A 22970-nucleotide genomic window follows, 5' to 3' on the forward strand; every position below is an offset into this window, starting at 1 on the left:
GAAATTGAAACAAAATGCATTTCAATTCAATCTTTATTTGAGTAAAGTGTTTTTTTTTTTTTTTTTTTTTTTTTTTTTTTACATTTAAGTACAGTACAGTTTTTATTTAACTTTTAGGTTCAACACATTTTAATTTAAACACTATTTAATTTTTTTATTTACCTGTTTGTAAGCACTGTGCAGTGTTCATGTTCAAACTGTGTATTTACAATGTTAAATGGCTGACAGCAATAAATATTCTTTTCAGGAATAAAAGTGCCTCGTTTTTTAACTGTGCAGAGCTATAGCTGAATAGTTAGGCCTACTGCACTACTGTATTTTAATGTTGGTCATTATGGTACTTGGAGAGCCAAATATTTTCCGGGGGGCTACTTGGTATAAAAAGTTTGAGAACCACTGACCTAAAGGTCTAAAAACGCCCTTATGTAAATTGCTTCAAATGTCTATTAGGCGAACTAGTAATCCAGTGCATTTATGCAGGGCTTCCTTAAGACGGCTAGTTGTGAAGGCTAAATAGTAAATTTTGCATATTTTTTCCCACCTTGTAGATGTTTGATTGTATCTCAGTACTCAGTAGCAATATTTCCATCACACTGTTGTGCATTTTGAAGTATCGTATCAAAAACGAGTGATGGAAATGCCAAATTTAGAAAAAAAAATCAGTTTATTTGCAAAAAGGTTTTTACGCTCACTTGAGGTGGTTTTTGACTTGTGCTAAAAAGGGTTAATGCGAATAATGGGAAATGGAAACACATTTGCCGAATAAATTCCTCCATGCGCATCAAACTTTGTGACTTTGTGAGATGGGACGGCATAACCTGACTAACCAGCATACCGATCTTCTTGCACAGTATCTTAAATGTTCTTATGGTCATTCTTAAATGCTCGAGCAAAGTTTGTCGTCAGAGTATTTGTGCATAATTGCCTTCCAGAACTGCCTTATATGACTGTGTTCCCAAACAGCAGACATCCACCTCCGATAGTAATGACCACATTTATTGTGCTTTGTCTGCTCACTCGGAGTAATTTATTATACATGAAAATAATTATATTCAGTGGCTTCTCCTACTTTTCCTAGTGATATTTAGTGGCGGTTTATCAGGAAGTGACAATTTTGTTCTCTTTGACTCGCTGGATGAAAACAGTGCTTTTCGCAAATGTTTTTTTTTTATGCGATATTCCAATTTTGCGCATAAGTTAAACTCACAACTTTGGATGCAAACCCAGCTAATGTCTTTGCTCCCATTGGCATTTGCCACATTGCTGTTAATTTGAATGAACTCAAACTATTCTAAATGTTGTTACAGCGGTAGCTGTTAATCACCAACACCAGCTTGAAATCAATGACGTCTGGTCAATGTTGTTTGAACGACCGTCTTAGTTTTTCTCTGTACTAGTGTTATTGGATTAAAGAGAGCTTTTCTTTATTGTGAGTGCTTCAGGGAAGAAAGGTTATGTGGTAATGGACGTTTGGGATCCACATGAGTGGTTCAAAATGTCATTTGGCATATGTTGTTCTCATTTGCATTGTTAAAACAAAAGATTGACACTAAGGAAGGAATGCGCCTGACAGTGCATGAAAAGGTCACAGTTGTTTCCCTCTCTCGTCCATCTGTGTTTGGATGTGTGCAGTCCTCACGCCTCGCAGGAGATCTATGTGTATCAGATCAGTTGCTCTTTCAGTGCTTGATGAACCGAAACCCTCACTGTAAAAAAAAATCTGTCAAATTCACGGTAAAATACTGGCAGCTGTGGTTGCCAGAATTCTACCGTATAAAATACAGTAGCAACGTTTTAGGTTTTACGGTTTTAACTTAAATTTACAGGTGTTTTAACTTAAATTTACAGTTAAATACCGTAATTTCTTTAACTGATATAATCTTAATATACCAACCTATTAAAGTACTGAAATCTGTCTTGTTCTTTTGAAATACACTGATAACCACAAAATGCAGGTGATGATGAGAAAGTCACATGATGAGCCAAAGCCCATCACAAGCAACTTTTAAACAATAGCATTTACAGAAGGTGCAGATACAGTGTCATTCACACAAGCACTAAACACCATCATGGTGAGACTCATTAAACTGAAATATGCTATAAACATTAATTTAACAACATTAGATGTAACATACAACCCTAATAAACATAACTGATAAGAAAATATTAAGAAGAAACATAGTTATTTCAAAGAAAAAACGTCAAATTCAAACAGAATTTGAAATGGAACGCAGGGAATTCTGGGAACATCAGTTTACGGTTTTTCCCTGTAAGTTTTACAGGAAGTTTCCGTTAACCATGTAACAGGTTTTTACCGTAGCATTTTCACAGTTTTTTACCGTTAAATCACGATCATTTTTTACAGTGCTCCCATCGCCACAGTCATGTCCGTAAGATACAAATCATGTAACATAAGGTGTGGCTGAAGATTTTTGATGCGATTAGCAGTTTGGTGATTCAAACCAGCATATAAACATGCATCAACTGACTTTTTAAGAGATAGTTGAGCAAAAAAATTAAAATTGTTGTTCAGGTTCATAGTGACCAGGACCAAAATAAAACAACAAAAATGTATTATAAAAGTTGTTCATATGCTTTGTGAATTCATAAGAGAGTTTTGAAATAATTGGACTGAAACAATTCTTTTAAAAAGTGTCTCCTCTTGAATTGTACAGAAAAAAATAACAACATACGGGTTTTGAACAACATAAAAATGAGTAAAGTTTTTCATTTTCTGATGAACAGATCTAACATAGTTTCTGCTTTTTTAGTGGTCGCACCTATTTCTCTGAAATGAGTCTGTATTTCTATAGAACTTCATAAATTTATTAGATAAATCAGTTACTTAGGCTGTATTAAAAGTTAGGAAGCACCCTTTGATGCAATGACAGGCTGTTGTACATAAACCACATGCTGTTTGTTTAAAAATCTCATCCTTTCATTGGAGCACAAGGTCACCGGTCCATCTGCTCCAGCTGTGAGATTGCAACGACCTCGTATCTCCGCTGAGTGTTTGTATGTGTTTGTGCTTTGGCTACGGTCACTACACACAGAGTTTCTCGTCATCACTGAGCTGCTCGTTCCCAGGGGATTCTGAGTCACTACATCAGATAACCCACAGACCAGTTAAAAGCAGGTTTCATTGTGGTAGTGATGGACCATTAAAACCCTGTTTACCAAGCACTGTCAGTAAACAAAGTATACTAGCTGATGTATACCAATCAATAATTATTTCTTTATTATTTTTTAAATGCATAGTTTTCCTCATTTAAAAATCTGGTTTACTTTACGGTAAAAACTGAATGTTTGGAACTTATTTTCTTAAGTCTATAGATCATTAATTGTTATAATGTTACTATACCAACATATCTGATACTAAAATCTGCTTTGTGTCTTAAAATATACGTATTAGCATAATAATAGAGGTAGTAAAATGGAAAATCACACTGTAAAAAGAAAAAAAGCCAGCTTTGGTTTTGCCAGAAATTTACTGTAAAAATTACTGCGACAGTGTTTACGGTATTACAAGATACCTGAGTATTTTACAACTTATAACGATTTATTTCATTAAATGATAAAATGTTGCTATACCTATTTACCTGAAGTACCAGAATATGCCCTTTACTTTAAAATGTACTGATAAGGAGTATAACAAATACAGGTGGTGCAGTAGAAAACCACATGATGAATCAAAGTTAATCGTAAGTGGCATGTCCATACTCGTATATAGATGGTGGCCAGGGTCAAAAAATAAAATACATTTTTAAACCTTTTACAATTTTTCAATGTATATTGTAAGGTAGATTTTTTTTTACAGTAGTATTTTTACAGTGATTTTCTGTAAAAACAAAAACAACTTTCTTTTATTTCTTTTTTTACTGTGCACATGATAAATCAAAGTTCACACAAAACATAATCAGGGCATCACACACTAAAACTGGTATAAACATTAACTAAACAACATAAAACAAAACACACATTTGATCAAATATGTTCAAACTGATGCATGCAGGAACTTGTGAGAACATATTTCATCATAACATCTTTTTTGTATTTTTTTTAAATGCAAGAAAATCATTTTAACACTGTTTATAATGTAAAGAAAATTGTTGCTGGGGTATATTTGTAGCAATAGCCAACAATAAATCGTATGGCTCAAAATTATCGATTTTTCTCTTATGCCAAAAATCATTAGGATATTAAGTAAAGATCATGTTCCATGAAGATATTTTGTAAATTCCCTACCGTAAATATATCAAAAGTTAACTTTTGATTAGTAATATGCATTGCTAAGAGCTTCATTTTGACAACTTTAAAGGCGATTTTCTCAAATATTTAGATTTTTTTTTGCACCCTCAGATTCCAGATTTTCAGCCAAATATTGTCCTGTCCTAACAAACCATACATCAATGGAAAGCTTATTTATTCAGCTTTCAGATGATGTATAAATCTCAATTAAAAAAAAAAAAAGTATCCTTATGACGGCTTTTGTGGTCCAGGGTCACATATTCTATAGTAATGAATACTTTTACTTCCAAAACCTATAAAATGTTATTGTAAAAAACAGGACAATGCTTAATGTACAGTAAAGTCTTTTTTTTTCTTTTCTTTTTTTTTTACTGTATATGGTAAGGGGTAAGTTACAGTCAAACATAGTATTTACTGCAGTTATTTGTTTCTCATTAAAATTAAGTAATTTATTTATATGCCTATACAGCTTGATAAACTTTGATGGTTTATTTGATTCATATCATGATTTGTAATGATTTGATAAAGAACCAAAGTATATAATTCATATGTTTATTAAACAATACACATATTTTATATTTTTATACAAAAAAATACTTTATGTAAAATATAAAACATTTTGGGTTGAATTTAGACTCTAGCATGAATACAATTGAAACTACTGGTAGCAGGAAAACTTGCTGTTATTGGCATATTTCACTCCTATTTTTCTGCTAAAGTGATTAAGACTGTAATTAAGACCCATTATGTCATGTAAGCTAGGTAGGTTTTAGAAGAGAGGATTGCATTGGCCGCTATGTAACTGCACAGAGATCCATCTTCATTCAAAACTACCCTTGCAAACACTGGCATGAATGTATTCATATTCTCAAGGCTTGTCAGTCCACTGCAGTGGTCCTGAGGGGCTTTTATCATTTATTGAAGGGATTCCCAAGCACCATCTGTTCTGGCATAGAGCGATACTTACATATTGAGATGGTTTGCTGAACACTCATCTGCCCGTAAGTCTGTCAAATATACTTTGTCTGCCCTTCAAAGTGGACTTCCTCTCAGATCTTTGATCACTCTGTTGGATTCAAACCATGTCTGACAACCACAGACTGGCAGTATCACATGTATGCATTTCCCAGACTAATATAGTAATATTGTTCAGAATTCATGACTAACCCTAATCAGATTGGAGCTGGTGATTTCAGCCATTTTTGTAGGCCTGCGTCCAGGAAACGGACAGTGGGTGTGCCGTCTGAGGTTGAGACTAGAGTAATGATGGTTTGGGCTACCCAAGTACACCGCAAAATCTCTGCACAGTCTTCTTATAAGCCCCATATTGCTCAGGGTGATGAAAAGAGCCCAACACAAGAATGAGAGTCTGTGAATTTCAGAGCCGTCTGACAGAATCACACTAACAATCCAGTGTTGCATAAGCATCCCCATTTCCCACAATTGGCACGGCTTTTTAAAATAACAGAGCTCTCTGCTGTAAAACCCCAAATTTAATGGGTTCTGGAAAAAGGTCTGGAAGTGTGAAAACAGATGCTAATTGTTTCGGTTGCAACTGAAATGTGGCTTGCAAACTTGCATAAGTGGCAGAGCAGGAATCACCTCGCCTCAGGGGCCACCAGCTGTCTGTAGGACAACACAGGCCAGACACAATTATGTAAGTGCTGATGTTATCTAAGTGACCCTGAACCCCATCAGTGCTGTGAGTGGAGCGTGACCGAATTATCTGCATGTAGCATAACAGGATTAAACAAATTTGAGTTTAGTGAACATTGAGTTTCAGAACCGTGTAACTAAACTCTTAAAAATAAAGGTCCTTTATTGGTGTCAGTGGTTCCATAAAGAACCCTTACCATCCATGGAATCTTTCAATTGCACATAAAGATCTTTAGAGTGGAAGAAGGTTCTTTACATTTTTTGAAATAGCCTAATTTTAAAAAGGTTATTTTGGGGACCAAAAATGGTTCTTCTATGGCATTGTTGTGAAAGTCCCCTTAGGAATCATTATTTTTGAGAGTTAAAAAGTTTCTTCAGATTATTAAGACGGGACAAAAACAAGTGGTTCTTTTAAGAACCGTTCACTGAAAAGTTCTTCTATGGTTCCCATTTGGATACTTTATTTGTATAGAGAGTATCATAATCGGACATACCTAGTGAAATAACGTAGAGACTCGCTGCATTTACTACCCACTGTGTGGTTGACCTAGCAGTGTTTAGACAGATGTGTTGGTACGGACGATAAAGATGGCTATCACATGCTGCGGAACTCCCCGAGGGCTCTAGACAGGGTCAATTTGGTGGGTTTTTCCCCTCAGCTGATCTCTTTGATGGAGGTCTGTTGAGCTCTTACTGTCTCTTAGTATGAAAGAGAGCAACAGGAAAAATGTGCCACATTTATTCACAGGTGTCGATCCCTTTTGTGTAAACAAAATAAAGCCGTCACTCCTATTTCCTCAAATATAAATATAAACTTTATAAAATATAAAGTAAATGTATTCACATTTTGGTGGAATTTTGTGGGCAAAAAGTCCATTGTCAATAGTGTACAGAGAAGCTACTTTTAAACAAAGCTGGTGTTAAAGTTGTGAATTCACTTGACCAACTTAAACTTGATCGGAAATCTGCATTGGAAAATGTTTCGGCCTCAGGCTAAAATTCTTGATTTGTGCGAATTTCTATTGAAATGACTGGATTTAGCACACAACGCTTTCCTAAATCACAACAAATGTGCCCCAAACCCCAACCATAGACAAATCATTATGCTGCTTTTGTTAGTAAAGTGCTGTAACTATTTAGTCCATCTATTGAGTTGAGTCTGTCCACTGAGGGTAGCAGTTTGTATTGCCTCAAAGAAAAATACAGTATATAATGCATATAAAACTGTATAACTGAACAGTAGCTATATTTGGCTAAAGGGCCATTCACCCGAAGGATGATAGTGAGAATAGAGAAGTCCACACCACAACTGTAACAATATAGTTGGAATCAGTTTTCTAGCTGATGAACGATAAAAATTCTGACAGCCAATCAGAATCCACCAATGAAATTGGTGGACAGAAAATACTACAGTATGCGCTTATAATAAACAATGTTATCGTCCATTAAGGTTCTTGCACACTGAGTCCGAAATTTTTTTTCGTCATCCTTTCCAATCAAAATGCTTGCTACAGATGCGAAAATGCAGAAAATCGAACTTGATCCAAATTTATTTAATGACGAATGAAACTTTCCGTCGCAGTGTGTAAACATGATTGACACAATGTGAGGTTGTAGTTATTTTTTAACGTGCAGAAATTTTGGACGAGAATTTCGGACTCTGTGTGCAAAGACCTTTAGTGTGGACACTAATATAGTTATCGCTCTTTGTTTGAAAAGGCCTTAAGTAAGCAGGCTAATTGGTTAGTGGTGTGGTAAGCTTGTACGTTGAGTTGTTAGCTTGCAAAATGTATGTTAAATAAAAAAATAGCTACAAGAACAACAAAAAGTCAATGTGTGGCATCCAGAACACTGCAGGAGTTTCAATTTTATGGTTTTTGGCATTTATTGACTTGAGGGGTTGACTAGAGGGTTGACTGTCTACGTTTTTAATCTTTTGGCTTTCATGTGCATTCCAAGTGTTTGGAGAGATAACAAAGTAGGCTACATCAGATCATAGAGGAAGTACACCTAGCTATTTGAAGAGCTTTGATAAACCTCTGCCATTTGAGCAAAATCTACTGGTAGCTTATGTTTCGTTTCTTATTTCCAGCTGTTTGGCAGCGTTTATCACTTTGGATGATGGTTGTGTGTTTATGTTTGTTTGTTGCAGGTGATCCAGCAGCGTGAGCACTAACAGTCTTTGCGGTCTTGGGCTCCCAGCAGGTAAGTCTATATAAAGCTCATTACCACAGCGAGACCTTCAGTTGAACCTTGACTCACAACACCTTTTCATTCAGAGCACAGTGAGACGTGGTCTCAGGGTATGACCTTCAGTTGAGTTTGGAGATGCTTTTGGATCGGAATGCTTTAGAGTCTAAAAGTGAATATGTTAAAATGTTGATTTAAGTTCTGTGTGTGCCAATGAGTTGATATGCATATGAATTTGCATCAGCTTATTAAATATGCATTATAGATATCTAGAAAATGTTACGACATAAAAATTAGTGGTCAACTTATATGCGTTTTAATGGCCAATACCAGTATCTTTAAAAATGAATTGTCAAAATTGTCAAATTGGCTGAACAGAGACATGCCAATAATCTCAAAAGGTATTGGCTAATATATTGGTCTATCTATATTAGGGTTGCAAAAGAGCAGAAACATTCTGGAAATTTAACAGAACTTTTACACCCCTGTGCAACCCTAATCAATCAATGATATTAAATTAATAATAAATCAGCTATTATAAATGCTTTCTGAAAGTTGCGAAATCTTGCAGAAAAGTGTAAATTTTTTGTAGAAGTATTGTGGAAGCGGTGTTTACATTAAATGCATTTTTATTAGTGGGTTGGCTGCATTATTGTGCTCATTTCTAATCTCAGATCATGTGCATCATGTAGCTACAGTCCCGAAAAATAAATTCTCATGCGAACATGTCTAAATTAGCTTTCTTCATTCTCCGACTTTTTGTTGAAGACTAGTACGACGAGCTAGTGGTAAGGATGACATATCGGCCAATATTTCACCAGGGATTGAGTGTTCTGTGCAGGATTGTGGGTATTGCTCATAATTTTACTCATTCCCGCAGGTTTTTTAATGTGGGAAATTCCCGCGAACAATTCGGCGTCAAAGACACTCATAAAAACTGACAGTGTATCATTTGCACATGCTTTTAAGTCTTACCAATTTAAACGGTTTTAAATCATTCAAGCGCAAGATGATGCAAAAAAGTACTCAAGCTCTTTCTAAGAGACGGTTTCTGTGCGCTCACACCCAAAGCAAGCTCACATAAACCCACTTCTCAAATTTTTATTTTTTTTTGCGGCTTAGTGAGCGTAAATGCTCAAATACAAACTGAATTATGCCAAAATACCTGTATTGGCCAGTATCCATGTAAATACAATGCTATGTCTTAAGTGAACATAAATAGTTGAGAAAGAAAAAGCATGTGTAACTGTATATTGGATCCATGCATTCGGTCTTAAAGAGACCGCAGTAAACCCCTGAATGGCTGGTCAAGTGGCGTTTGGGCCTTTTTCTGAGTAAATGACATGGATGCAATCACGACGACCTGGCGAGATGTTTTACAGTCCTGGAGCGGGAAACGCTGACGGTTGTAATGACCACAAACCCAAAACCAGCAGTTTACAGCCTCCCCTCTCTGTCGCAGTCTTTCTGAGCTCTTGTGGTTAATATAACATGGCTGTAGTTCTTCCCGTTCCTTCGGCCGCTGAGAGAAAGTGATGACGGCGCGTCCCTGAGTATTAGTGTGCTTTACGGGTCTGTTGGGAGAGCCCTCAGAAACGACATTTTAAATGCTTGGATTACACTTCCTGAGTGATTTCTGGCATCTGGGAAACACAACAGAAACCCTGTAGATTTACTAGTTAGGTTTGTCGGGCTTTAGTGGCATAAAATATAAATGAAGACAGTTGACTTGAGGTGAATACGAGCTGGTTTTTGTTTTCGAGTCACTGCTTAATTTGAAGTGCTGTTTTGGGGTTTGTTGTGCTTTGGGGAAGACAGAGGAGGTTCTTGTCTGCTTGATCAGTCATTCTGAATCTTGGACTCTTGTAACAAGGATTTTGCAAGTCAGGGGCGTTTGAGGACACAGGCAGGGAATGCTGGGAAACAGAACAGTGTGTGTGCGAGTTGCTCTATTCAAATTAGCCCCACTCTTACTAAGAAGTAAGAAATGTTTATTTGCGATGTACATGTTCAGCTCACAAATGACATTCAATGTTTTTACACCTGTTTTATCATAAGTTTGATCACTGTTATAGCACACCTCTTATCAAAAAAAAAAAAAAAAACTTTTTATATATATATACTTTATTATATATTTTTTTAATTAAATGATTTTCTATCATTTCAAATTATTTTAATCACCGCTAACAATTCCTGATTAATGGTTTAATGTAATAATAATATAATTTATTCTCAATTTTTAATAATTAGGAAATGTAATAAATCAATAAAATCAATGTGGATACATTTTTCAGATTTGCATTTAAAATAATTAATAAAAAATGAACTTACAATATTACTTTCACATTTAGAAATAACGATTGAATCAACTTTTTTTAAGATTTATTTTTTGGCATTTTGCACTTATTAAGATTAAGCGAAGTGGGGTGGGTGGGGGTAAATGTTTTTGTTTTTTTGTTTTTTTAAAGTAGACAAATTAAAGATTCATACATCAGTATTTTATTTGATTTATTTGGTAAAATTGGTAAAAAGCAATATAAATTTCTGCAATTTAGACTATATTTTACTTCCATTTCCTCCATTGTTATTTCCTAAATCAAAATATGTGCAGAATTTCAGTGTTTTTCCTTTTTAGTCTGAAGTCATTGCATTAAACTCGTTTTCAATTTTCTTTTTGTTTTATGATGGCCTGTGGTCTGTTTACGGTTGTGAAGTCATCTGTGATCATTTCCACACTCTGCATCGGGATTGCGGTTAGATATTGGCGTAATAATCTGTCGCTGAAGGTCTTAGTCTCTCTTTACTTGCTGTATGTAATTTTAGGCTAAACCCACTTAATGCGACAGCTCTAATCAGGGTTACTGGTAAAGTGGATTTTGGATGCTTTGTTATCGTAATCCCATAAATCATAGTTCAGTGTGAGCAATGTGGGTTTTGATCCGAAAAAGCACTACGGGACTCTAGTGAGCTGCATGTGGATGATTCGTTCGCTGTTTTTCTCGGATTCTAAAGGAATGACGCATGTGAGCAATCATTTGTAGAGTCCAGACCTCTTTCTCTATCTGCCTCTGGCACAATTGCTCGTGTTTTTTATATGTTAATGAAAGGTGAATAATGTCTCGACAGCGGTCCAGCATTTCACTGGGGTTTTTTCAACGTCTTTAAATGACAAACAAACACTGGTTTCTGTCTGCAAACCCCTTTAACTTAATATAACAGAAATGCAAGCCATTCTCTGCTGCCTCATTCCCTGTCTGGACTGCAAAAAAAGTCCCACATGACTCCTCAAGCCTACACTTTCCTCCCCAACCTCTCTCCTCCCTTCTTTTCTGTCTCTTTTGCTCTTTTTCACTGCACACACAGAGCACTGATTTCACTCCCCACCTCCGTTATGATGTCATTTGTGCGAGAGTTTGGGAGTTTAAACAGACACAGGGTATGAGTATTTTGCCATGCACATTTTGAGTTGAGTTAGAGCATATATCTTTTGTAGCTCATAACTTATATATACACAGATAACGATGACCTTGAAATAATTTTAAGGTAAAAGTAAATGTTTAAGATATTTTGCAGCGTTAGGACTTTCCCTTATCTGAATGTGCACATGCAGTAGACTTTTTGTATAGTTGAGCAATTAAATGGTGTGTTCAAGTAATGTTGGAAAGATTATATTTATGAGTTGGACACACATGAACGGCACCACAAGTAGGGAAACTCAGACATTTCTTTAAAGGGATACTTCACCCCAAAATGAAAATTTTGTCATTAATCACTTACCCCCATGTCGTTCCAAACCCGTAAAAGCTTTGTTCGTCTTCGGAACACAATTTAAGATATTTTGGATGAAAACTGGGAGGCTAAGTAAAGTAAATAACACGGTCAAGGCACAGAAAAGTATGAAAAACATTGTCAAAATAGTCCATCTGCCATTAGTGGTTCAATCTGAATTTTATGAAGCGACGAGATGCAAATAAAATAAAATAACGACTTTATTAAACAATTTGTCTCTTCCGAGTCACCGTAACGCTATTTTGGAGAGTATCCACTAAACGCAAACTGCATACGCTGTTCTGTGTCAGCCACACAAATCAAAGCATAAATAAACATAGAAAACATATCCTTGTGTTGCGGCTGACACAGAACAGCGTACGCAGTTTGCGTTCAGCGGATATTCTCCAAAATAGCGTTACGGTGACTCGGAAGAGACGCAGAGGAGACAAATTGTTGTAATAAAATCGTAATTTTAATTTTCTTTGCGTACAAAAAGTATTCTCGTCGCTTCATAACATTCAGATTGAACCACTGATTGACTATTTTGATGACGTTTTTCATACTTTTCTGGGACTTGACAGTGTTTATTACTTGGAAGTCAATGGGACAGTCACAAGCCTCCAGGTTTTCATCCAAAATGTGTTCAATTGTGTTCCGAAGACGAACAAAGTTTTTACGGGTTTGGAACGACATAAGTGATTAATGACACAATTTTCATTTTGGGGTGGAGTAACACTTTAAGTCCAGAGTTTTCGGAATTGGGAGTTGTTGCATGTACAAAATACCACTGTATTATACAACTGCGATTCAGTATTATATACAATACATGCTTCTATATGTGACCCTGGACCACAAAACCAGTCTTAAGTCGCTGGGGTATATTTGTAGCAATTGCCAACAATACATTGAATGGGTCAAAATTATCCATTTTTCTTTTATGCCAAAAATCATTAGGATATTAAGTAAAGATCATGTTCCATGAAGATATTTTGCTAATTTCGTACCGTAAACATATCAAACTTCATTTTTGATTCGTAATATGCATTGCTAAGAACTTCATTTGGACAACTTTAAAGGTGATTTTCTCAATATTTAGATTTTTTTGCTCCCTCAGATTCCAGATTTTCAAATAGTTGTATCTCGGCCAAATATTGTCTGATCCTAACAAACCATACAACAATGGAAAGCTTATTTATTCAGCTAGATTTCAGAATTCAATATTTTGCTCATTTTTATGTACAAATGGTACATTGCCATCTTGCGCAAGCCAAAGTGACTTAAACGCACCTGATGTCATAATTGTGATTTCCCAATAGTCAACTGGACTCTAACCATCCTTGCTGAATAAAACAAAAAGCTTAAAACCCTGACTAAACTGATTGGCTGGTTTTAGCTGCTCTTAAGTTGCTCGTAGGTGGTTAGGAGGCTGGTTTCAGAGAGGTTTTGACCAAAGTCTCTTTCAATGAAAGTCTGTTTACTCGGCGGCCATATTTGCAATGTCTCCGGGCAGCTATTTTGGGCATCCAAGACATAGTCCTATCTAAATGAATGGGTGGGATCCTGAATCTTAAAAACTGTTTGCTTAACTTGCGATTTAAATTACATATTTCAAATCAGCAACAAAATTTGAAATGAACTGCCAATGCGCATGTGCAGTCATAAGCGCAAGCTTAATCCAGCGAAGACCAGCCAATCATCATAAGCTGTTTTTTTTCTATATTTTATTTGTATTTTTTTTAGCAGTCCCTACAATTTTAACATTTGTGTTTTTAATTTAATTTTATTATTTACTTTTACAATCCCAGACATGATTGTGAAAACCATTCAAGATGGCCGACAAAATGCTTTGTGAAAAAAATCAAAGATGGCCGACAAAGCAAGCTAAATATTGATACAAAGCCTATATTTTTATTCAGTACCAAAAAAGATTTAGCGTAATATAGTTGAATCAGCTCAAAATGTGCTTTTACCCCGTGTACTTAATTTGACAAGCATTATTTTTGTCACAAATACTGCTTCCTGCTTACACTTTCTATTTTCAATTTCAGATAGGATGCAAATGTTTAGCTTATTCCTATAAACAAACATATAACCTTTCAAAGTAGTCTCCATTTGATAACTTGCGCGAACACAGACAATCGAAACGCGCACGCTAGAACTTTTCTTCTTTGTCCAGTGTTTGTGCTATACATCGTCAGAAGTTGAAATATCTTAAAACGTTTAAACTAGAGATATCTTTTAATCCCTCTCACACAATGCAAGTGTCAATTATTGTTGCGTCTTGTTTTTCCATTTCTTTTCAACGGTGAAACAACAGCCGGGACAGTTTGGCCACCTTGTGGACCAACTAATTAGTGCAAAAGTTTGCATGTATTGTGCTCATGACGAAATATACATCAAACGCACTGTATACAAATCCTAGAGTAAGCGTAAAAACTGAAGTATACTTTGGGCGAAAAGGTGCCCATTGCCTATGTAGACAGCTATACAATCTAGCATTTGGAATAGAGCCCTTGTCTTACATGGACTGATGAGATTGTAAAGCTGTTGTTTTCCTTGCTCTGTGGTCTTGTAATATAATAAGAGCCTGACTGCATAAAAGGACTCACTCCCACTCAGTACAGTCTGTCGAGTGACTTCACTGCTGTAGAATGCCGAAAACACAGTTAAAACACAGACACTCAGTATTGAGGGTGGGATTATTGTGTGTGATTATCCAGTTGGGTGTTTTCCTCACTGGCAGCAGCTGAGCTAAACGTGATGGATCATGGCACTGCGCTGCACCGTTGCCCTGTTGCATGTAATTGCATGTATGTTTGCGTCTGTGTCTGTGTTTACCGAAGGCAACTTCAAAGAGCCCTTGTGGCAGGAAACCAAAGGTTGTTGCACACTTACTGGAAGTGATTTGCGGAAAAACCAGTAAGATTGTGTTTGTCTGAGTACTCTGAAAGGATAGCAGTGATCAATCATGAAAACATTAACAATAATGCGCAAATAGCCTATGCAATTTTGTGATTGTTTGGTGTAATTTCAGTGTGGGATGATTCATCATACTGCAGTTTGTTTTATTTACTTTGGGACATTTGAAAGGTCCAGTTTAGCGCCATCATCTGGACCGCCGTCTTGCACGTTCCTTGTGAAGTTTTGAGATGTCCTCCAGTCCCACAGATTAACTTTTGCCTTTACCAGTTGAATGAGCTACTGTATTCTTCTTCGTGTTGTCTTTCTCAGTTGCATTTGGGTCCGTCTCATGCCGTCCCTTCCCGGCATGATCTGATAGGTTGTGTGTCCCCATCAACAGACACATTGTGCTGGGCTGAACTAGTGTGCAGTGATGCATTTGGCTTCCCTGGCTGGGCAAGCAGGGCAGAGAGATGCTCAAAGGACTGTTTTATTACTGCTTTCTCTCTCTCTCTCAGACACTTTCTTGATTGTTTGGGGTTGCCAGAGGAAGGTCAAAGCAACCTGCTCCAAGCTGCGCCAAGACCTCAGAAGCTCTTTGATATAAAACCATAGTAAATGAACCTAGCTGTAATAGATTCACCCTGAAGCGACGTCTGTCACCTTGTTTGACCCAGCTCAGATATGGCATGTAGCTCTGTAAGAGAGATTAGTTTCAGTTTTGAAATAGGCTAAACTTTTTCTTTTTTTATTACTCACTTTATTATTATTTTTTTATTATTTTTCATCACTGTGGTGTATCTCCAAAAACTGCAGGTTGTTTAATGACAATTCTTCAGTTTGACATTCTGAATTCCATTCCTTTGAGCACTGAAGATTGAGGAAGACTTCTTTTTTTTTAATGAAAATATATACTTTGAGCATTTTGCAACATCCTTCACAAATCACAAGGAGGCACATTAATCACCTCAGATCACAAAGTGTTTTTTTCGGTCATTATCCGTGTCTTGGCACAGGAAGCGTGAATGACCATCAAGGGGTTCATCCCCTTTCATCACCCTCAGTGTTTCAGACTTATCGACCCTGTCCAAAAATACTGTTTATCTAACATCAACCCTAAATCTGGCACGGAAACAGGAGAAGCCTTGTAAATATGATTCTTTTACAAAAACTCAAACTTTCCTTGCCAATAATAGAGGTCTCGTAACTGTTTCTAGGGAAATTAAGCATAGGCGGCATCACAGTCATAGATTTTAAAAGCCCAGTTTTTTTTTTTAAATGCCTATAAAGCCTCATTTTAATGTAGCTTGAATCCTGAACATACTTAAAGCTGAGTTTGGTGATGAACAGCATTTTTCTGTCTGTGTGGTGAAGTACAGCTGCAAATTCTTAATGTTTAATCAATGTCAGTGCAGTTGAATGGTGCCCAAATCCAGTGGTTGTTTTTCATGTGGTATTTTGCAAGACCCCTAAAGACCCTGATCATAATACTTGAGTAATGTAGTACACCACTTTTCTGTATGCAGTCTAGAAAGGAGCATAAAGTGTGCACTTGTTGGATGGTAGCCAGTCTGTGATTTCTCACTGTACATATTGAAGTGTACACTATAGGTCATGCATGCTGGGTGCCTGATTGCTTTTCATATGGCATTCATAGCTCATTAACAAGCTGCCCAGTCAATTTGTCAGAAAGTACTGTATTTTGTAATTAATAAATGCATTTAGAATGAGGTCAAGATGTAGCCATAGCCCACAAATAAAAAAGTAATTAAATTAAATCTGAATTAACATACTGGACACTTTCTATCAGTTGTTTGGCTGTTAACTTTTGTATATTTCAATTGATGCAACCTGCTATTAGCTAACTCTTGGTTGCAGCATGGCTGCAATATATAATATGTGAATGTTTTTCATTTATTATTCGTCCCCATGGAGAACAATTTAAGTCTGTCCATTACTCATGCAAACAGATTTTACTTCCCCCTACAGAGTTTTTTAAATTCTGCTGAGCTGCTTATTCCTGGCTAATTTTTTCATACACACATCTGGATGTTGACCTTTGTGAAACATTGTCAAACTCTTTTGAGGAAGTGGGTTGAATGGAGTTTGCAACTACAAATCTGTTTGGAGATGCATATTTTAAAATGGGTGCAAGCCTAGCAGCTGACCTTGATTAGCTGGTTCATGTTTGTTCGAGTATAGATGAAGTTGGCTGTGGCCATCCAGGAACTGAGTTTAACGCAAAATGCGGTGGCCATCTTGGTGACACCCTAAGCAGCTTTGCAATTTCCAGCAACATAGCTGCTGTTTACTTGAATGAAGGATGAATAAAATCATGAAAAATGTAATAAAGTTTGTATGTCAGTAAAATATTTCAAATCAGCCACGAAATTTACCTTAAGATGTCAGTGGTTTTCTGTGCAAAAAAAGTGGTAGGGTACCCCAAGGGCCTCTGAGGCACTACATTTAGGTTCTGTACCCTGCTTCAAATCAAAAGAGCCTACCGCCATATGTATGTGGTATACTAGTGAAATGATACGGCAGGGGCCCCACATTTGGATTCTTTACATTGTCCCAAATCAAGAGTCCCCTTTTAATTGTATAAGGTTTTCTTGTGCAAAAATATGCTAGGGGCCCCCAAGGGCCTTTGAAGCCGCACATTTATGTTCTGTATTCTGTTTCAAATCAAAAGAGAGAACCACCATGTGTCTATGGTATACTGGTGAACTGATATGGCAGAGGCCCCACATTTGGATTCTTTACTTTGCCCCAAATCAAAAATCCACCTTCGTATGTCTATGGTATTCTGTTACAAAAATTTGGTAGGGACACCCAGAGGCCTCTTGAGGCTCCACATTTTGTTTCTGTGCTTTGCTTCTAATCTAGTCTGGTGAAAAGATATGGTAGGGCTCCAAAGGACTCTGGGGCCCCACATTTCATTGGACTTGTGGATTTCCGATGTCCAATATCATTTAGTCTATATAGGCAGGTACTATATGTGGTGTGTTTCCAGTTTTTAGGTTGTTGTGCCTGAGGGCACCTGTGTCAGACATTGCAGTTGGCCTAGTTTTCCGAAGATTCAGGAACTTACACTCATTGATTCCAAAGCCTTAACTCCTCAGAAATCGCAGAATTTCTGTTGCGTAACTCTCAACTATACATTAGCAGAATGGGGCTTGTAGCTTCCAGCTTCTTGTCAGCTTTTGGACTGCAGGAGGCTTTCCCTCCCACATGAATAATTGGTTGCATATTGATTTTTTAACATCCCCCGGGAGACCCACACTTGCAGAGGCCCAGCTTAGGGCTTTCATTTGGGATTCTGTGGTAAACAGTACACAGTCATACTTTATCTTCCCATAACTGTTGTTCTTCACTGTCTCCTTTGGTCAGCACTCCCTAGAAGAGCTCGGCGGTTCACTCAGCAATTAAAAAGACATCAGGAACCGTGGGATGGGTAAGAACGAGATCTACGTGGATGCTTTGCATGTATTAGGCTGGCCTATTATTTTTATTTTTTTGTACAATTTTGATTACTTTTACAACTCTTTCTTTGGAGACTCCAACGGGAGCTTTTGAGACAAACTAGACACACTTTTACTGATGACTTACTCAGCAGAATAGTAAGTAAAGGCTCTATAGGCCAAGTTATTCAGATGCTAATTTGGTGTCACTCTCACTGTGTCTCTTTGTGCCTCTTTAGTTAACAAATTGACCCTGAGACAATCATTCAGCAATACTAAAAACACCTTAAAATGATACGACCAGTTGAGAGCCCCACTTTTTGTTCTGGAAACATTTAGAAGATTCTTTAAAAAATGTTGCAGGAGAAACTGGCACAGCATTAGCTTGTCAAGAGCTCCTTTATGATCACCACCAACACTGGAGTCGTAACGTTTGTGGCATTTATAGTGTCAGCTCTCACACGTGAGGTGTTAACCAACTTTAGCATGTGAACCCCATGAGAGAGATCTGCTGAGTTTGAATTTAATGGAGGTGAATTTATGGAGAATGCAAGAGTGGGTTTTTGAACCGCAGCTCTCATTCTCTCTTCATCCTTCGTTCCCTGAATATTTTTCCCCAAACACCAATCAATATTTACTAAAGAGGAGACGATTACTAAATATACCACAAATAAGATGTAGTTAAAGCTTATTTTACAAAATATTTGATTAAGATATATTAAAAGGCCATTTATAGGCTATGGAACCAGGTATGCACAATATATCGGTTATCGGTTGAGGCTTTTCTTTATATATCGGTATCAGTCTTTATTGGATATTTAATTGTTCATGCACATTTCACCTACTGATACATATACATGACCTTTACCATCATGTAATGCTCAATTAAAGTTGATTACGAAAAAAAAACTAATAATTTAACATGGTTCAAAGTCATCTTTAGCAAATCCCAAAACAAATATAAATTTTCCATGCTGAACATTTATAATTTTGTGATTTTACATTATTACTTGGATCATTTAAAATCATTGGTTTTAATTTCTGGTGATTCGTTAGTAATTTATTTAGACAAAATAGTTGTAAAATATTATTGTTGTCCATTTATCGGTTATCTGCCATAACATAATTATCGTTTATCGGTATTGACCAGAATTTAAATATCAGTGCATCCATACATGGAATTGAAATAAGGTGCAAACTGGCCAATTATGCATTCCAAATAGCCAAATATGGAGCCTCATGGGCAGTGCGGTCCTGCCTGGAAGTTAAATAAATGCTTAAATCTTTAAAAATATGAAAACATTAGATAAATTAATCGTCATGGGCAATATATTGGTCTATCAGTGAAAATATTATTATTATGGGTGGTCTACAGTTGGATATTTCATGAATTTAAAATGCTGACTTTAGATTTCTTACAGTTTTAGATTTGATACAGTCAGAATCAGATTTATCTCTGTCCATGCTAACTCTCCATTTCTGATCATGGATCTACAAAGGAAACTGTTGGCAGTCTTTCAGCTTTGAAGGCCTTGTTAGCTTGTAAGACCTTTTGAAAGCTGCTTCGGCTTTGTTGCGGTCTGATGCTAGGCATTGTTCGGACCGGGTAACCCTTCAGAGACTAATGAATACCACATCTGAAGAAAGTGAGAAGACAAGAGTGCAAAGAGGGGAAAAGGAGAGGAGGGGGTTAGCTTTTTTCTTACCCTGCTAGTTTTTCATTTCGCCTCCCTGCACCTCCCTTCAGTTCCAGAAAACACTGCCAGAAGACTAAAAAGAGGCAGAATCAGAGTGAAAAAAATACTTCAGACTTAAACTTGAACAAAAGCCAGCCGGCTGGGCTTTATTGCTGCGACAGTCTTCTACAATGTGCTGGGAGAATTTTAATCAGAGACCCCTCCCATATGTGTGTGTGTCTCTTTCCCTCTTTTTGCTTCTGCCTCTCTCTATCAGCCACTCCTAACCGTGAAGATAAGTATAGTAGTATGATATCTTCTCATGTGGAGACTGAAGAGCCCATGCAGGAACGTTGGAGATTTGCGCATTGAGTTTGAGGACAGACTAGACTCTGAGAACAGGAAGTTCTGGAACGCAAGCAGGTGAATTTTTCTCTCTTGCGATTTTTCTTCTCTGCTGAGGTTAGTGTGCTGTTATCTCCTCTGCATTTTTGAGGTACATTCCTTTGCATTTAATTTGGACCAGAGATGCAAAGCAGAGTCTCCTTGCCAAGCGCCACTGTCCTGATAATCTGCATTTCTGCACGCATTTCTTGAAGAATTAAAGGAATACTTCATGCTAAAATTAAAATTGTCATTTTTCTCACCCTTATTTTGTTCCAAACCTATGGAGCCCCTAAAGAAAAATTAGATGTCAATGCTTATGCATTGGCTTACAATACATCTGTTTCCCCAAGTAATTAGCATTTATTCGCAAAACTTTTGTATTTCCTAAAGAAACTTGCATTTGCTTGCAAACCTTTTGGATTCCCAATAGAAATCTGCATAGGCTGCAAATAGAAATTTGCATTAGTTTGCAATTGTTTGGGATTTCCAATAGAAATTTACATTAGTTTGCAAAACTTTTGGATTCCCCTTAGAAATTTGCATTAGTTTGCAAAACTTTTGGATTTCCCTTAGAAATTTGCATTTGTTTGCAAAACTTTTGGATTCCTCTATAAATTTGCATTTGCTTGCAAAACATTTGTTGTCTCCCAAAATGTTTACCAAGTTACTCCAGATATCGCATTTGCTTGCAAATATTATGTTTTTCTCACAAGTTTGCAGCCATATTGTGTTCCCCCAGTCATAAAACCCAATAATATGAATTTTTCTCCCACCTCATCTTATTTCCATCTCCAAAGAATTAGAATTTTTCCTCTAGTCTCATTTTTTCCCTATCACCATGTCCATTTAGAGTCAAAAATGTAATTAAAAATGAGCGTGCATGTGAGCTCCTGGACCTCGGCTGTGGAGGTGTTTGTGTATTGTTGAATTCAAACTAAATTCTCAGAGCTGTTATCTTGCAGTCGGGCAAATAAATAAATAATTAGCGGACAAGGCAGCAACCATGGGCCCATATCCAACTCTGAATCAAAGTCAGATGAACTTGTTTCAGCAAAGCAGTCTTAAGCAGTCCGCATGGAAAAACCTTGACAAATATATCTTTGTGTGGGTCAGAGATCAGGGTGTCAACAATGTGCTTCGGTTTAATAGCGAAAGGAGCCATTTTGCCTAAGGGCTGGCTTTTTGTGTGTGCACTGGTAAGCGAAGGTCCAAAAGTGTGTTTGATGTAAACTGATGCTGAAACAGGGCCCTGCCTTGTCATCTCACTCCTCCAAACACTCTTTGCCTGAAGGGCAATATACGAGGATTTGAGAACAGCAGTCAGCAGGCGTGTTTGTCTTTCATATGTTTCTGTTTACCGACGTGATCTTAAGTGGGCATAAAAGCAGGTTGCTCGCGACCCTTTGGCCCATTATGCTCTGCGTTTCCAGATGAATGCTTTCCGTTCATAGATGAAATGTTGTGAAAACTACACCCTAGTCCACATGATTGCTGCAGCCCTCTGTATAAACCTCATGATACAGATTTCCTGATTTGATTCCGACTCCAAATTCTTTATGACTGGATTTGGATTCATTTGGATATTTTAGTTATAATAATGATGAAAGAAATTCTCTCTTTGCTAAAGTAAATTGGTACAGTTTCAGAACAATTCAAACAAGTAAACCATCTTTTTGAACTTCTATTCTTTGAACTTCTATTCTTCTATTCTATAGATTTAACATTATAACACAGTAAACATTGTTAAAAATTGAAAAGGACCTTTCTTTTTTCTGTCATGTAGTATTTACTGTTTCCAGATTCACACTGGTAGTGTCATTTATGTAAAGTGTTTTTAAGGGCAGTTGGTGTTGAAGTAGGAACATGTTGAGATACTTGAGGCTTGATTATTTGAAGAAAACAAAAAACATAAAATTGCAATGTTCACACACATTTGTTTGTCTTGTCACAGTGAAGGAATAGTTTGTGCTGTCCTAAGCTTGAGCTGAAAAAATGAAAACGCATACAAGCGTGTGAACCCTTGTTAGGATGTATAATTATGAACAAGTTTTGCCCTATATGACGACAGCTGTGTCAAACACTGGTGAAGCAGAAGAGCTCGCTCCTGAGTCCTCGGGCTAAACGTAAATCATTCTTTTATCCCGTTTACAGGGTGAAAAGATGCTATCACTCAACTTCACAAGCTCCGCCCATACATCCCAGAATCCCCAGGGTTACTCAGATATGTGCATTAAAGAGTCAATAAACTGGAGAGAGTGCTGCTTTCCCCATTACTAAAATTCCTGACGACTGTCCCAAGAGATTTAAAAACTACACTTCAAGAGAAAGTTTGCGTTTCGCCAAAAGCTAGACAGTATCCAGTTGCCTGTGGTTTCAACGTTTGCAGTAAATTACTTTACGTTATTACTTTTTTCTGTAAACTGGGATCTGAAATTCACACTGGCACTAAGGGCTATAAATCATGTTATGTAATAGAGCATCTCTGTAGTACTTTGATGTTTTCAACACCAATTTCAGTGTCAAATATTGCCTTATTTTTGCTTCAAGATATTTAATCTAATATATATATATAGAAATAAGTTTAGGTTGTTCTTTGGGATTGCAGATCATTTTCACACAAGTCCCTCCCCATTACCATCTGCCAGCAAATGGTATCCAATCATGGCTTGCAACTGTGATG

The 22970-nt window shown here is 36.9% G+C and overlaps 1 protein-coding gene across 3 annotated transcripts in view; it reads left to right on the forward strand.

Moving 5' to 3' along the window:
- LOC306875528 (gamma-adducin-like) overlaps positions 1 to 22970 on the forward strand; it is an 86108-nt gene that overhangs the window by 13383 nt on the left and 49755 nt on the right. For 2 of the 3 annotated variants that reach the window (XM_079426167.1, XM_079426169.1), the window contains exon 2: positions 8057 to 8109. The gene's annotated coding sequence lies outside the window, so the exon portion shown is untranslated. Of the gene's footprint in view, positions 1 to 8056; positions 8110 to 20182; positions 20327 to 22970 lie in introns of those variants that run through there. The other variant, XM_079426170.1, reaches the window with a different exon arrangement.

This window comes from Barbus barbus (genome assembly GCF_936440315.1).
Source record: "Barbus barbus genome assembly, chromosome: 9".
NCBI classification, from domain to species: domain Eukaryota; kingdom Metazoa; phylum Chordata; class Actinopteri; order Cypriniformes; family Cyprinidae; genus Barbus; species Barbus barbus.